Here is a 17364-nt window from a genome sequence, read left to right as displayed (position 1 = left end):
GTGCAGGCAGTGTGGGGCCGGCAGAGTGCTCTGTGGGTCTGGGGAGAGAGGGGGAATAGGTGATGAGGCTGGAGCGGGGAGCCAGGGCCAGATGTGAGGTCTTGAATGCCAGTTCAAGGAGTGAGACTTTCCCCTTCTGCAGGAGGTTCCTGAAAGGCTTTGGCAGGGGAGTGCATGGGCAGGTTTCTGGCCCCTCTGGGATAAAGTACAGAACAGTGTAAAGGGGGCAGGGCAGCAGCATGTGGGGAGGGACAAGCCATTTAGGGAGCAGAATAGCCAAGACCCACCTTGAATTGCTTTTGGGAGGGATGGGTGGGTGCCGCTTCTCGCTGGGGTCAGGGCCTGAGGCAGGGGGAGGAAACCAGTCTCGGAGGAAATGATAGGGATGCCTTTGGGACTGGGAGATCCTGGGGGCTGCAAGTGGGGGTGCCCAGGGGCATCCTGGATGCCTGGGTCTTAATTCAGGAGTGAGGTCTTGGCTGCAGCCACTTCCTGGCAGCCACCAGCAGGAGGCAGTAACAGAAGCCCTGGTGTGTGATAGGCTTGCCCAGAGGAACCAGAAGTGGGAAAGCAGGAGAGCCAGGCACAGCCCTGGGGAGGGGAGCACTGGGCAGGAAGGCTGTGGGGAGCAAAAGAGTAGTCATGGAGGTGGAAGGAGAGACAGGTGTGGGGCCTTCCAGATGCATTCCCCTGCTGGGCAGGATGCCCCCTATCCTACCTCGGCAGACACCCCCTGCCAGGTCCCAGCTCTGGAACCCCAGCCAGGGGCTAGGGGACCCGCCTCTCAGAGCCTCCGCACAGATACTGCACCTGGCAGGGCAGGCTGTCTGTCAGAGGCCTTGCTGTGCAAAGCGGAGTGTGCTGCAGCTCTGCGGGCCTTGAGGGAGGGAGGGGCCCCCCAGCATCCGTACCTGGGATTGTGGTGACTGAGTCCCAGAGAGGCAGCCCTGGGGACGGGGCCCAGCTGGGACTGGGCTGGCCCTGCTGGAATGTGCGCTTGCTCCAGGGAGGTGAGCTCAGGGGGATGGAATTCCACCGGAGTGAGAAGTCACCTTCCAGTCCCTGCCCAGCCTCTTGCTCACCGGAGGGAGGGGGGGTCGGTCTTGTCCCTTCCTGCCCTGCCCCGTCTGGTCTGGGTGTTCCTGGGAGCTGGATTCCCACTGTGCCCTGGCAGCAGGCAGGCCTGTGCATCAGGGGACACCAGGGACTTGGCCCCTGGCAGCTGGGGCGGGGCCCAGATAAGACTTACTGAGCTATGCTCCGCTCCACTTTCCCAAGGGCCACTTGCATATTTGACCAGATGGAGTGGTCAGCGGTGGCACGTTGAGGGCCAGAGGAGCCAAGCCCGGCCTGGTCTGAAGCCAGCTGACCAGGCAAGGCTGTGAGGAGTCCACCCCTCAGCCTGCCATGCCCTCAATTTCTGCCCCAGATCCAAGCGCAACTGTGTGTTCTCACCTTTCCCCATGGAGAGGCTTCTAGCCAAAATTGAGGGATATGGGCTAGTGGCGGCCTTGGACAAAACTTGACCTCCAGGGCTTCAGTTTCTTCCATGATCTCAGAAGCGTCTTCCAGATCCGACACGTGGGGAAGGGGAAGACACTCCTGGATTTGGCCGATCTTGTTCCCACCTCAGGACCTTTGCACATGTTCTTTCTTTCTTCTGTATGGAATGCTCTTCCCTCAATCTTTGTATAACCAGCTCCTTCTTTTCCTTCAGATCTCTGCCCAGATATCCCCTTCTCAGGGAGCCCCTCCCTGACTTTTGTCTCCTACGTCCACCTCAGCTCTCTCTACACTACCCTGCTTTATTTTCTATGTGACTTTACCACCATATGAAGTTACCTTATTTACACAGATCATTATGCGTTTATTGCCTGTCTTCTTCCTCTGCAATGTCAGCACCACAGGGTAGGGATGATGTAAGTTCAAGGCGTGTTGCCGTTGCCTGGCCTTAGAACAGTGCCTGGCATATAGTGAGAACTCAAGAAATATTTGTTGAGTAAATGAATGAAATGACAAGTATCTGCTCTTACCTTGGGGAATTTCCCAGGAGTAAGATTGCCAGATAAAATACAGTTAACTCCCAGTTAAATTTGAATTTGGGATGACAAATTATTTTGTAGTATGAGTATGACCCAAGTATTATGTGGGGCATACTTATACTAAAAAAAACTGTTTGTTGTTTAACTCAAATTCAGATTTTACTGGGTTTCTTGTATTTTTAAATTAAATTTCATAGGTCGACATATTATAAATATACACGCAATGGTCAGAACACAGAAACTTCCTATGTACCTTGGCCCAATTTTCTTCAACAGTTTGCAAAACTATAGTATAATATCACACCCAGGATATTGATATTGGTACAGGCATGACACGCAACATTTGCTTGCCGCAGGGATTCTTGAGCTGTATCTACTTTCTTCCTTCCCGTAACCCTGTCCTAATCCCTGGCAACTGCTCATCTGTCCTGTGTTCCTACAATTTTTATCATTTCAAGAATGTCGTATAAATGGAATCATGCAGTATCTAACCTATCGGGATTGGTTTTTCTCACTCAGCCTTATTCCCTCCAGATCTCTCCAAGTTGCTGTGTTTATCCATAGTCCATTCCTTTCTGTTACCATGTGTGCATGTGCCACAGTCTCTTTATAACCACTCACCTATTGAAAGACAGTTTGGGTCTGTTACTCACAAAACTGAGTTGAACATTTGCGCACAGGTTTGGGGGTGAACATAAGGTTCCATTTCTCTGAGATAAAATGCCCCAGAGTGCAATGGCTGGGATGTACGGTCATTGTATGTTGAGCTTTGTAAGAAAGTGCATTCCCACCACCAACATATGAGGGATCCAGTTTTCCCCGCATACTCACCAGCGTTGGGTGTTCTCACTGGGTTTTTCTTCCGCTGTTCTCATAGGTGTGTGCAGTATCTCACTGTGGACTTTTTTTTTTAAGATTTTATTTATTTATTCATGAAAGACATACACAGAGAGAGGCAGAGACACAGGCAGAGGGAGAAGCAGGCTCCATGCGGGGATCCCGATGGGGAACTCGATCCTGGGACACCAGGATCACACCCTGAGCCAGAGGCAGATGCTCAGCCCCTGAGCCACTGGGTGCCCCTCGCACTGTGGTCTTAATGAGCATTTCCCTGATGGCTGATGATGTTGGACAGCTTTCCACGCACTTATTTGCTATCTGTAGATCCTCTTCAGTGAGTTGTCTAGTCATGTCTCGTGCCCATTTTCTAATTGCATTGTTTATGTTTCAACTGTTGGGTTTTGAGATCTCTTTCTGTATTCCAGATGCTGGTCTTTTGTCAGACACATGGTTGGCCAATCTTTTTTTTCTCAGCAGATAGCTTGTCTATTCATCCTTGTCACAGGGTCTTTTCCAGAGCAGTACGTTTTTAAGTTTGATCAGACCCAGTTGATCAATTTTCCTATTTGTGGACAGCATTTTTGGTCTTGGCCAAGAACTTGCTGACTCCTGGCCCCACAGATTTTCCCTTTTTTTTTCCAAAAGCTTTTGTAGTTTTACATTTTACATTTGAGCCCGTGATTCTTTTTTTTTTTTTTAATTAACTAGTTCTTTTTAAAGCAACAAAGGCCGATTTTTTCAATTTATTAAAAAATTTTTTTTTAATTTGCTTACTTAGTTTTAAAGATTGATTGATTTGAGAGAACACAAACAGGGGTTGGGGCAGAGAGAGAGGGAGAGAAGGAGGCTCTGCAGTGCAGAGCCCAACGTGGAGCTCAATCTCATGACCCTGAGGTCATGACCTGAGCTGAGACTCAGATGATCAACTGACAGAGCCACCCAGGCACCCCATAAAATTTATTTTTAATTGCAGTAAAATATACATAACACTTACCATCATGATCATTTTAAGATGTACAGTTTGGTGGTATAGGTACATTTATCTTGTGCAACCATCAACACCACCTGTCTCCAGAACTTTCTTATCTTCCCATCCTGAAACTCTGTCCCCATTAAACACTAACTCCTCGTTCCCCCCTCTCCTGCAACCACCCTCCTATATTCTGTCTCTATGAATTTGCCTGCACGAGTGGAATCATGCACTGTCCTTTTTTGACTGGCTTATTTCACTGAGCACAGTGTCCTCAAGGTTCTGTGATCCATTTTGAGTTAACTCTCACTTGAGGTGTGTGTTTTAGATCACGGTTCTTTTTTTTTTTTTTTTTTTGGCATATTGATGCGCTCGACCTGCAAGCTGGGGACCCTACCCAGCCCCTACTGCTCCATAGAGGAGAGTGGCCTCAGGACAGGGGAGCCGAACTGTAGAATTATTTTAGAACTGACACCCTCCCTTCCTTGGGCCCATTTAATAGAAGAGAGACCAACACCAGATGCAGAGAGCCCTTGCCAAGACCACACACGCCAGGAGAGTGGAGGCGTAGGATTCGTACCTGAGGCCTGGCTCCCAGCCCTGCCTCCCTCCTGCCTCCCTCCTGTCCCTGTGGCTGGCCCAGGTGGGAGCTGGGCTGGATGAGGTACTGATGTGGGGGCCCAGAGGTCCATCGGGGACTACTTCCTGGGATGACCAGGCTGGGGTGTGCGGGCCCAGGGGAAGGAGCCAGGATGGGTCTGGAGTAGAAGCTGCTGAGGAGGGGTCAGAGGAAAACCAGCCCAGGCCCAGATGGATCATGCTCCTGAGGCCTGAGGTTTTCTAGTTTTCTCTGATGACACAGCAAAGGCAGAGCCCAGCCAGGTCTAGTCCCTGATGCCTTGGTGATAGCAGTGGATGGTGCTGGGGCAGGGAGGGGATGAGATAGGGGGCCACAGAGGTGGGGAGCAGAGGCAGAGCCCACAGAAGACAAATGTCTCTGGGTCCCCAGCTCCCTGGAGCCTGGTGCTCAGCAGCCCACTTTGCTCTGGGTGAGCTGCTAAGACCACCTCCCCACCCTGACCTGGGAATAGACACAGGCAGCCCAGCGCAGGCCCACAGGAGGTGGCTCCACACTCTGGCCTGGGAGGAGCTTAGGTTCAGCCTGGAATGGGCAGCCTCATCGACCCCCAGTGGCTGAAGGATGGGTTAGGGGTGATGGTGGTAAGGTAGCAGGCAGGCCCAGGACCCGTGAACTAGAGGAATATGGGAAGATGGAAATTGCAGTTCTAGTGAGGAAGAACTTGCTACCAGAAAGTGAGATCGGCTGGTGGGCAGGTATGTGTTTGCTGGGAGAATAAAGACACGATTCTAATATTAGCTCTTGACATTCATGTACTAATTTAATCTCACCAGTTTTATGAGGTTAGCATTTTCTGTTGTCTACATTTTACAAATGGAAAAACTGAGAAACAGAGAGGTTAAGAAACTTGCCTAAGGTCACACAGCTGGCAGGTGCCACCCTTGGATCTGAACCCAAGCAGCGTGGCTCCAGACTCAGTTCCTAACCCCTGAACTGTCTTACCAGCCTCAGGGGTTCTTGGGCTTGGATGCGTTTATCCTCAGCCCCGGTTCTGACACACTGTGATTCTAAGATGTTTTCCTAATATTCTCAGATCCTCTGGTTTGGGGGGACTCTACAGTCCTTGACCCCCAGAAGACTCCAGTGTCTGGTATTTAGGGGCCTGTGGATCACTCAGACACTGAATTTTCTCCCACTCCGGGTGCTGTGGCCCTGGGCCAGTCCTGGGCCACCGTCCCCTGCCTGGGAGGGGACACTTCAGGCCAGGAGGGAAGTTGGCTGTATGAGGACAATTCTGCACATTGCCCCTTCCCAGTGGGGAGGGGTTCTGGCTGTCATGGGGGGGTTCAGGAGGAGATGCCCACACCTGGCAGTGCCCGGGAATGCCCTCACCTGTGCAGAGACCTGGGGCACCTTCTGTTTTAACAGGCTTTCTGGGCTTGCTCAGCCTGTGAGGGCAGCCTGGGAGCCACCTCCTCTCCCCCTGCCAAATCCTCTTCATCCTTCCAGACAGCTGTGAGGGTCGCCTGGGCACCTCCCAGAGCCCAGCATGGGGCCTGGCACACAGCAGGTGTTCTCAGGGACATGGGGTGCTTAGAACTGTGCTGTCCCATACAGTTGCCACAGGCCATATGTGGGTATTTACATTTAAATTAGTTGCAAACAAATGAAAATAAATTCAGTTCTGTAGTCCACAGTTCAAGTGCTGGGGAGCCACGTGTGGCTCGTGGCTACCGCCCAGACGGTTTCATCATTGGACAGCATCCATCCTCCTAGGGTGGCGGTGGGCACAGACTTTGGTGTTGTTATTAAGGGGACTTGGGAAGATCTTGGCAGGCGTGGTGGCAGCGAATCCTTTCACCTCCTGGCCCCTGGCCAGCCCAAGGGGTTCTCCAATAGTGGCCATCTGATTTCTCTTGGAAGGAATTTCCAGTGTGGCTGCTGGCCCTTCGGCCAGGGGGCTCATTCGAAACCGACCTGAGGGGAAGAGGGGGCCCTGAGAGGCCTCCCAAGTGAGGTGAGGCCACGGGGGCTCAGTTTCACCATGGTGAGACCTAGTCAAAAGGCGCCCACCAGGGACAATCGCTGCCTTTGTCCTCAGGAGGGGGACTGGGACTCCTGGGTGTTATCAAATCTGCTGGGACGAGAGGAGGGGGGGCCAAGTGGTGGTGGGGAAAGCAGGGAGGGGAGAGGGGCAGGAGTGATCCTGGAGGGAAGGGGGGCGCCCAGTGAGGTGTGGGAGCACAGGTCACTTTCCCTAATCCCGAACACTTGCATGTCCTTTGAGGGGAGATCTAGGTGCTAGCGTGTCCTGAAAAGGGGGCTCCTTGCCTGAAGGTGGGGCTTCTTTAAATCCTGGCTTTGAGATGCAGATGATAGCCACTGCTCACCCTGGTGAGTGCTAGTTCAGTCCGAGCACTCTGTCTGTAGGAGCTAATCCTGTTTGTTGGCCTGACGAACTTAGGGGTGGTAGGGGGCTCCTTGTGAACTCCGCTCTACCCATGGACAGCTGAGGTCCAGGCAGCGTCTCAGGCTCCTGGGATGTCCCAGCAGTAGCAGAACGAGTGACCTCATCTCAGAGGTCACTTGCATGTCCCAGGCCTTCCCAGGACATGGGGGGTGCAGCCAGGCCCTGGGCCAGGAGGGTGCTAGCAGTGGGAGACCAGCCCCCAGGGGCTCTGTGCGCCTCTCTCAAGGCCTGACCCAACATGTGCCCACCAGTTCCAAGTGCTCTCCACAAACCACCTCACAGGGGAGGGCCTATGTTTTCATTCCCATTTTCCAGATGAGGAAAGCTGAGGCACAGAACAGTTATGTGGTACACTGAGGTTGCTCAGGGGGAAAGCATCTGAGTCGGGGTCCCTCGCAGCCATCTGCCCTTGTAGCCTGTGCTCTATGGAGCCTCTTCCCAGCCCGAATAGTGTATGCTGTGTGTGTGTGTGTGTGTGTGTGTGTGTGTGTGTGTGTTACATCTATGTATGTATGGTGATATGTATATATATGTGTGTGCACATATATACTTTTTGGCAGGGGCGGGGACCTGAAAGGATTGATTATATTGTGAAATAATAATTCTAACAACATTTGGGGAAGTTTTTTTCTTGTTCTTTAAAGATTTTATTTATTTATTTGAGAGAGAAAGAGAGTGTGTGTGAGTTGGGGGCAGGGGGCCGAGGCAGAGGGAGAAGCAGGATTCCCACTGAGCAGGGAGCCCCACATGGGACTTGATCCCAGGACCCTGGGATCATGGCCTAAGCCAAAGGCCAATGCTTAATAGACTGAGCCACCCAGGTGCCCCTAACAATAACATTTATAAAATACTTTATAATTTGCAAAATTTTTCTTTAACACTTTGATGGCGAGGCTCAGAACTTACTTACCTCCAGGGGAGGGGAGACATTGTGCTCATTTTGCAGACAAGGCAACTGAGGGTCTGGCTGGATGTCACTCAGTCTGCTGGGAGGGTGGCCATGTGGGGAGTTGTGCTCCTCTGGGCCTTGAGGGTCCTGGGAAGGGGCCTCCTAGCCACACTGTGCTCTTGACCCATGAAAGGATATTGGGTTTTTGCTCCGTGCTGCGAGATGGGAGTGACATGGCTGTGGAAAGAGCTGCGATAAAAACCCCAACTTGGCAGCTTGTTTGTGATGTGACCTTGAGCACCCCTCCCATCCTGAGCCTCAGTTTCCTCGCTGGGAGAAAGGCAATGATTGGTACTTCCCGGAGCCGTTGTGCAGACTGAACGCCCTAGTGCTGAGTCCTGTGCTCTCGTGCAGGATGAGCGCTCGGAGAACAGTAGCTGCTGTTGTGAATATTATTATGAGTAGTAGCAATAGTAGTCATTTTATTTTTTTTAAGATTTTATTTATTTATTCATGAGAGACACACAGAGAGAGAGAGGCAGAGATACAGGCAGAGGGAGAAGCAGGCTCCCTGTGGGAAGCCCGATGTGGGACTAGATCCCAGGACCCCGGGATCACGCCCTGGGCCGAAGACAGACGCTCAACCACTGAGCCACCCAGGCGTCCCAATAGTAGTCATCTTAAAGCTACAATTAGGTCTCATGCCTATATTCTATTCCTATGGATCTTTCTAGCTCTAAAGCTCCATTTCCCCCATGTACCAGACAAGCAGCATGCTAGAAGGACTGGGGAGGAGATGTCTGGGAGGTCACTGGGAGTTGTCACTTTAACGGAACAGGAAGGGTTACCAGGGGACAGAGCTATAGTGACACCACACTGCTCCTGCCCTCTCAGAGGTGGGGGCGGTCCATCTGGGTCTGCTAGTCCCGTCTGACCCTGCACCAGAGAGGCCCTGTCTCTGTCCTTTCTGGCCTCACGCCATAGGGACCCAAGGATGCAGAGCCAGAGTACGTGCCATGTTCCGGGCCCTGCAGAGAAGTCGGGGCCCGTCCCCCGCCCAGGCTCCCCAGCCACACTCCAGCCTCATGCGTCCAGCTGCCTCCCACTCCCCACTCCGGGATGCCTGCTGGAAAGCCCTTCCATCCCAAACCTCACTGTTCAGCTTGCTCCCAGAAACGGGCTCCTGCTTCATGAGCCCCCAATTCAGGAAATGGCAGCTCCATCCTTCCAGTCATCCAGGCCAAAAAGCTTGGTTTTGTCCTTGGCTTTCTTTCGCACCCCACATCCAATATGTTGGTTCTACCTACGACATCTATCCAGGATTTTCCCCCTTCTAGCAAACCTGTATCCCTGATCCTCTGGTCCAAGTTACTATCATTTTTTCCCTGAAGTAGTGCAACAGCCTCCTAACTTGTCCCCCTGCTCCCGCCTTGCCCCCCTGCAGTCTTCTCAAGCGTAAGTGAAATTGTCCTTCCTCTGCTCATAACTTCACAGTGGCTCCCTACTCACTCAGAGTAGACATCAAGTCTTCACAATGACCGACAAGGCCCTTCATGACCTGGGCCCCTGTGACCCTCTGACCTCATCTCCTTCTACTTCCTCTTCACTCAGTCTATTCCACCTACACTGTGCCTTAAATACACTGGGTATATCCCTACCTCAGGGCCTTTGCATTTGCTGTTTCCTCTGCCTGGAATGCTCCACCCTCCAGACATTCACGCCTTCACCTTCTCGAGTCTTTGCTCGAATATTACCTTCCTAAGGAGGTCTCTCCTGACCACCCTATTTGAGGCTGCTGTCCCATCTGCCTCACCACTTCCTGTCCCCTTCCATGTTTTCTTTTTCTACATAGCACTTGTGACCACCTGACATAATATTGGTAGTTTGCAAAATGATCCCAGTGTGGCTGGAAAAAGTTAAAGTGTTTGCTGTAGCGGGCCTCCTGTGGGAACAGTGCAGGCTCAGAGAGACGCTTCCCTCCTACCTTTTAAACTCAAGACTCTGTGCCATTAATATTTGTTCCTATGGGCCAGCTTTAAATGGAGATTTCATTTTTAAACAGCTATGTAGCCTTTGTCTTACTCTGGGCACTATCTGAAGTACCTCATGTCTATCAACTCAAAAAAATCTCGTAAGAACCCTGTGAGGTTAAGTACTATCGTTATCTGCCTCTTATGAATGAGGACACTGAGGCACAGAGAAGTTCTTTGACTCACCCGAGGTCACACAGCTAATAAATAGAGAGCCAGGATCTGAATCCAGGCAGTCTAGCTCCAGAGTCTATACTCTTGCTATATTCCTCTCTTCTGCACATTCACTCACTCACTCATTCATGAAATATTTATAGCATGTCTTTTTTTATGTCAAATGTAAGATTTTAGAGACCCCCCAGGGACACCTGGGTGGCTCAGTATTTGAGCATGTGCCTTCAGCTCAAAGCATGATCCTGGAGTCTCAGGATCTCAGGTTTCCCACAAGGAGCCTGCTTCTCCCTCTGGCTGTATCTCTGCCTCTCTTTGTGTGTGTGTGTGTCCCTCATGAATAGATAAATAAAATCTTAAAAAAAGAGATTTTAGAGACATACTCCCCCCCCCCCCCCCAGATGACTAAAAAATGGTGCTTGCCATCAGGGAGCTCACAGGCTGCTAGGGAATGCAGAACAAGTAAATAACGGGAAAGGAAAAAAAATACTCATTTAGGAAACCTTAACTAACACCTACTAAGTGTTAGGCCCTGGAAATCAAAAACAAACAAAACACATAATTTTTGCTTTTGTGGTTGTTATATTGTAATAACAGAGAGAAATGGCAAATTACTGCATGTATTCATGATGACAGGAACTGGACTTGGTAAAGGGGAGCCTAGGGGATTGTGGGAGGTCTAACCATCTGGGGGGTTGATTTGGATGGGTGGGTGGGTGGTTATGTGGATGGACAGAGAGATGATTAGATGGGTAGATATTAGAAGGTGATCGGATGAGTGAATAGGTATTTGGAAGGATGGATGGATGGATGGATGGATGGATGGATGGATGGATAGTATTTGGAAGGATCATTGGATGAATAGTTATACGGATGGACAGGTGGATGAATGGATGGATGGATGAATGGATAGTTATTTGGAAGGATGGCTGGTTGAATGGATGGGTGAAAAGCTGAGCTCATTGCTGGCAAGTTGGACATTTTCCCAGTGAGATCACCAGACCAACTGAAAGAAAGGGATGGAAATCCATGCATTCATTAATTCAACAAATGTTTATTAAGCACCTATTTATGTGTCTGGTACTGTTTTAGGCTCTGGGATTAGATGGTACTTGCCTTTATGGAGCTGACATTCCAGAGGGAAAGCAGAGGACAAACAATCAAATATAGAGAGAATCTACTTGTCAGAGAATAATAAATGCTATAATGAACAAATAGAGCACAGTGAGAAGATAGGGAGGGCGGAGGGGGGAGCATTTTATATTAGGTCCTCAGGGTAGCCTGAGAAGGTGAGTTCTGGGCAGGAAGTGAGGAAGTGAGCCATGTGGGGAATAGCATTTGAGACACAGGGAACAACAGGTGCAAGAGCCTGAGGCCGAGGCTTGAGGGTCTCTCCCTGAGCCAGAGAGGGGAGGGGAGGACAAGAAGTCACTTGGCTATTTGGGAGTGGGGCTGTAGGAGGGGGGCACATCACCTCCTGGACCTGGGGAAGTGAGGAGCATGGGTTTGTTGTGTCCCGGGAAGCCAGTGGCGGACTTTGAACCTGGGCTGATGTGCATTTGGAAAAGGCACCACCCTCCCTGCTCTCTGCTATGGGTCCCCAGCCTGCTCCCTCCCGGCCTGTTCCCAGTTGGGAGGCTGTCAGCATTTTAATTACAACTCTCAGCTCTCAATGGTTTACAACTCAACCGTAAAACAGGCCCTGGGCAACCTGTGGCACCTCTGAGTGATTTACTTGCTTACCATTTCTATATTTAGTGCCATCTAATGCCTGTGGGCCAGGGTTTCAGAGAGAAAAAGAGGGAGGAATTTAGGGGGAGTTGATAGCGGTTTGTTTTTTTTTTTAACACTTAACATTTCACTTATTTTCTGAGATTATTTCCCAGCCTTTAGAAAGTTAGGATGCCAAACAATGGCGTATTCCCTGATACTGTTCACTTCTAAGAGAGACTAGTGTCTCGCAAAAGGAGGTTTGGTTCCTGGCTCTAGAGAGCGGGTTTAAAGGACACTGTGGACATTATATTTCACATAGTGGGGGCTGGACTGCAGGTCACTAGCTCCGACTCCCTACCTGAAGGGGGTATCCCCCAGACCACCAACCAAGGCATCTGCAAGGCATCTCAAATTTAAACATGCACACGGATCACCTAGGGAGCATGTGGAAATGCAGACTCCTGTTCTTTGGTCTGGGGTAGGGCCTGAGAATCTGTATTTCCAACAAGCTCCCGCGAGACTGTGCTGATGGTACCTGGGGCCACCCTTGGAGCAGCAAGGATTTTGACTAGCTGTCCAAAAGAAACTAATAGGAGCCATGTATGTAATTTAAATTTTCTCATGGCCACACCAAAAGGTTTAAAAAGGTGACATTAAATTTGCTAATATCTTGTATTTAATCTAAGACACCCAAAATATTGTGATTTCAACATATAACCAATCTGAAAATGCTGAGATGCTTTATGATATTCTTTTTCCCCATAATAAGTCTTTGAGATCTTGGCATTTGTTTTATACTTACAGCACCTCTCCATTCAGACTAACCCTGGTTCACGTGCTCATGTGGCCGGTGGCTGCCGTTCTGGATGGTGCAGATCTAAATGTGGCTTGCTTACCTCTGGTGACAGGGCGCCCACTCCTTCTCAGTCGGTTGTCATCCTGCAGGCTCTCAGTTGGGAGTTTCCCCCAAAACAACTAGGAAGAGCCAGCTTTGCTCCCCAGATCCACAAACTCACTGGCATCCTCTGCAGAAAACAGTCCTGCAAAAATTTGGAGGCACCGACCAGGTTCCCTTGAAGCCTCATCCTCCAGCTCCCTCCTATGAGGCAGACATGTCACATCCTCTGCCTCAGTTAGCAGCCCTGAGATGGTTTCTGTTGTTGTTCTAAGGTTTAGTTGTTGAAGAGCCAGGCTCAGAGAGGCTGAGTCATATTCCTGTGGTTGCCCAGCCAGGTGACAGCAGTCAGGACTCCCAGTCAGGATGTTGAAAGCTCCTCTCTCTGCTGTAAGGTGCTCCAGTTCCTTTGGTGTGATGTGGTTTCAGAGGCTCTTCCAGGCCCACTCACATGCCTCCAGACACACAGGGCTGGCCCAGTGGCAGAGCCTCAGAGATGGCTGGAAGGAGGGAGCACAGAAGCTATACAGCTCTTGGTGGCTAGGCTGAGACAAAACCCCAGGTCCCTCTGGGCCCTTGGGTCTCAGCTCCTGTGACAGCTCCCGTAGCTTCAGGGCAGTTCACTGCTCAATAAGGGCCCCCCTCCGCCCGAGAGGTCTCACCCCACCTCTCTGGGAACTGCCCTGGCATAGAGATAACCCAGGGTGTTTTTCCTTGTCGCTTGGCTGGAAAAAAACCTGACACCATCAGTGGGGCAGGAAAAAGCCTATCTCAGGGGAGGTGTCCCTGTGCCCATGTCCTCTGGGGCATGTGAGGGAACATGGAACCTCGGGGCTCCTAGATATCAGCTCCCCTGCCCGGATGCCTGTTCTGGGATAAGGGTTTAGAGGGCTCCGTTGGTACCTGGTCACTGAGGCAGAACCTTTTTGGGGTCAGGGCAATTCATCTGGAGGTGGCCAGGGCACAGAGGGCATTCAAGCAGCATGACCTCATTCCTGGGTCTTTCCTCCATGCTCTGGAGCACCCCTACCTTATGTCCCCCATCATAAACCCCTCCCTGGGGTGTCAGCCTTCATCCCCTTGTGGACTAAGTCAGGGTCTCTCTACAAGATCCCACCAGGAAGGAAAGGGCCAGCTAGGCTCCTGATCCAGGGTGAACTCATTCATTTGCTCATCAGTCACTTCTTCATTACATTCATTTTTTAAAAAGATTTTATGTATTAATTCATGATATATACAGAAAGAGGCAGAGACACAGGCAGAGGGAGAAGCAGGCTCCCTGTGGGGAGCCTGGCATGGGACTCAATCCCAGGACCCCGGGATCACGACCTGAGCCAAAGGCATGCGCTCAACCACTGAGCCACCCAGGTGGCCTCCTTCATTGCATTCAAATGCCGGTTGCATCTCCTGTGAAGCAAGCCTCTTCTAGACGCCTCCTGACCAAGACAGATGAGGGTAATGCTTTTCTGGAGCTGACATTTAGGCAGGGAGGGAAGAGGCAAACAAGTTACCTTCAGGTGCCCCCAGGGCATGGAGAGGTTGTAAACAGGGTGATAGGACAGGGGGTTACCCTGGGGGAGAAGTGCATGGGGCACTGTGGAGAGGCTAACCAGTGAGGGTTACTTTGTGGAGCTGAGCTGGAGCTAAGGAACCGGATGGAGGGTGTCACAGGCAGAGGGAACAGTAGCTGCAAAGGCCCTGGGGTGGCATGCGCTTTGTGGGGTTCAGAAAGACCTGCCAGTAAGTGCTCACAGAGGGATTCACAAAGTTGCACAACTATCACCATAACAATTTTTAAAAGAGCTTGTTTATATATTTGAGAGAGAGTGGAGCAAGAGAGAGAGAGCAGAAGCAGGGGAAGGGGGCAGAGAGAGAGGGAGAAGCAGACTCCCCACTGAGCAGAGAGCCTGACTTGGGGCCCCATCCCAGGACCCTGAGATCATGACCTGAGTCGAAGGCAGAAGCTCAGCCGACTGAGCCTCCCAGGCGCCCCTGTTATAACAATTTTAGAACGTTTTCATCACTCCCCAAAGAAACCACGTACCTATTAGCAATTCACAGTTACTCCCCACTCCTTAACCTTCCCGCCGCAGGCAGCTATTAGTCGCTGTCTCTATGAATTTGCCAGTTCATATAAGGGAATCCAACAGTACGTGATCATTTGTCTGGCTCCTTTCACTTAGCATCGTGCCATCCAGGACCATCCACGTTGTGCCTGTATCAGTACTTCATTCCTTTTTATGGCTGAATAATATTTCACTGTGTGGATACGCCACACTTTGTGTCTCTGCGTAGCAGTCGAGGGACCCTTGGGGTGTCTCGCCTTTGGGCTCCTGCGAATGGTGCTGCTCTGAACGTTCGCATCCAGGTTTTGCATCTGGTCTGGTCTATTAAACGATCCTGGTGGTCATAGATACCAGGGGTCCTTGAAGTTCACCACTGTCAGGGCTGTCCCTCAAGGAGCCCGGTCCCCAGGTCTAGAGAGAGGGTCTGGACAGACACAGGCCGAGGGCCTGCCCTGGGTGCCCAGGCTCTGTAGCCGCGGATGGCTGGCCAGGACCATGAAAGGCAGCAGGTGCTGTGACCGTTTGTAGCTGATTCACCACCAAAGCAGGTTTACAGGGGTCTTTTTCTGGAAAATGGCCAAGTGGTCCTCCAGCTTCTGTGAGCTTTCTTGCCCTTCATCTGCTGTTCCACCTGGCTGAGCCTCCATCTTCCTGCTTCCTGCACCTGCTCAGGCCTCTGCTCTGTCATCCAAGGACCACCTGAGGGGGCTTCTCAAATACCAAGCCCACCCCCAGCCCCAGTCTCCATCAGGAGGCCAGGCTGGCCCTCTCCCCGGGTCTTGACTTCTTGCTTCATTCTGCCCCAGGGCCTTTGCCTGTGCTATTCTCTCTGCCTGTCCTGTCCTTGCCTCCTTCATGTCCAGCCTCGTCTTCCTCAACGTCAGTTCTCAGTGCCGGAGGATATTTCCTCACCTCACTCCAGGTGTGCTCCATAGTTAACTGCCCTCAGCCATTCATTCAGCAAGTGTTTCCTGAGCACTGGTTTATGGTCCTGGCACCAGTCTAGGTGCCGGGGACACACCCAGAGCAGACAGACCAAGTCCCTGTCCTTGAGCAGTTTGTGTTCCAGTGGGAGACGAGAGAAACCAAAGGAAGAAAATATGTGCTTGGTCAGTTACTAACTCAAGGGAACCAGATGAACCAGGGCAGGGTCAGGGAAAATGTTCTTGGAAAGAAGAGACTTAAGCAAAGGTCACGGGAGAGACAGAGCCACATATAGAGAGGGTGGGGATGAGTGCCTCTAAGGGGACTTGCCTCTTTCTGCCCACCTGGCCGTCAACCTCAGGGCACAGCCCAGGACAGGGGTTAAGTGAACACGTGGTGGAAGGATGAATTAGTAAAAGAAACCATGCATGCCAAGGCCAGTTCACTGAAGCTCTGTAAGTGGGGAGGAACAGGTGGGTTCAGTGGTTCCAGCGCCCTCCTGCCGGCTTCCCTACCCCTTGTGCAACCGTTGGGGTCACCTGACAACCTCACTCCCAGCCACAGTCCACGTTCCCCACCTAGACCCCATCTCTCGGATCGACCCTGTTGGAGGCAGCCCCTGCCCCTTGGTCAACCCAGGTGCCTCCAGGTGAGTCAGCTCGTGAGAATCAAGCAGAGTGTGTTCGGGAGAGACAGGCTGGGGTTAGGAGGCAGCACTGGAGCAGCTATTGCCCCGCTTGGGGCTTGTCTGTTCCCACCTCTCAGATGGGGTTTCTGCCTTAAATGCCCACAACAGCCCTTTGAAGGGGTGTGCTAGGCTCCATTTATAGGTAAGCAAAGCTAAGGCCTGGCCCAGGGCCTGGCTAGGAAGCACAGCGGAGCCCATTTGCTGGCTTCCACCATCTGGGTTCCCTCACGTGAGGATGTGTGTATAATGTGTGTGAATGTAGGAGGGGAGATGTATGTGGTTAGATACACGAGTGAGCATATAAGGGGTGTATATGTGTATGATGTGTGCGAGTGTGTGTGAGAGGAGGTGTATGTGTGTATATACATGTGTAAGTGTATGTGTGGATGTATGGGTATACATGTGTGTGAGCATGTGATAGGTGTATATGTATGACGTGTGTAAGAGTATGGGGTCGTATGTGTATGACATGTGTGAGTGTGTATGGGGAGATGGATGTGAAGATGCACATGTGTGAGGATGTGGGGGCTCTGTGTGTGTATGTACATGTGTGAGCACAGGAGGGTGTTGGTGTGTCTGGGTGGGTGAGGGATTAGATGGGCATGAGCTGTGCAGGGGTGAATGGTGTGTGGTGGTGTGTGTGAGTGTGCACACATGTATGTGTGACTGGGCATGAGGGAGCAGATGAATGTGAGCACATGGGTGACGGGGTGTGTGGTGATGATTGGGAGGGTGTGAACAGTGTGGAGGTCACTGGGGGCCATGCATGTGGAGAGGGCGTGTGTGATTGTGAGCAGGGGCATGCAGGTGTACTGGGGGGAGTGGGAGCCTAGAAGGAGACAAGTGTAGGGGTGAGGGGGTTTGTCTCCAAGACGTGGCTTCCTTCAAGTCCCCAAAGTTGGGCAGAGGCCAAGTTCGTGGAGGCCTGGAGAGCCTGGGCTTCAACCCCAACAACGGGGAGCCATAGATGGTGTCAGAGCAGTTGTTACCTGGCCAGCACTGAATTTGAGAAGGTCCCAGTCCAGACCAGGAAATTTCTCACTCCAGTTTGGGTTGACACTCCTTTTCCTGAGGCCCAGGCCAGAC

The 17364-nt window shown here is 51.4% G+C and overlaps 1 protein-coding gene across 1 annotated transcript in view; it reads left to right on the top strand.

The window, feature by feature from the left end:
• Positions 1–17364, top strand: part of WNT7A (Wnt family member 7A) — a 65433-nt gene that overhangs the window by 29246 nt on the left and 18823 nt on the right. The gene's annotated exons all lie outside the window — the stretch shown is intronic.

The sequence above is a fragment of the Nyctereutes procyonoides genome, unplaced genomic scaffold (assembly GCF_905146905.1).
Source record: "Nyctereutes procyonoides isolate TBG_1078 unplaced genomic scaffold, NYPRO_anot_genome, whole genome shotgun sequence".
In the NCBI taxonomy this organism is placed as follows: domain Eukaryota; kingdom Metazoa; phylum Chordata; class Mammalia; order Carnivora; family Canidae; genus Nyctereutes; species Nyctereutes procyonoides.
This window is presented reverse-complemented; position numbering and strand designations above follow the sequence as displayed.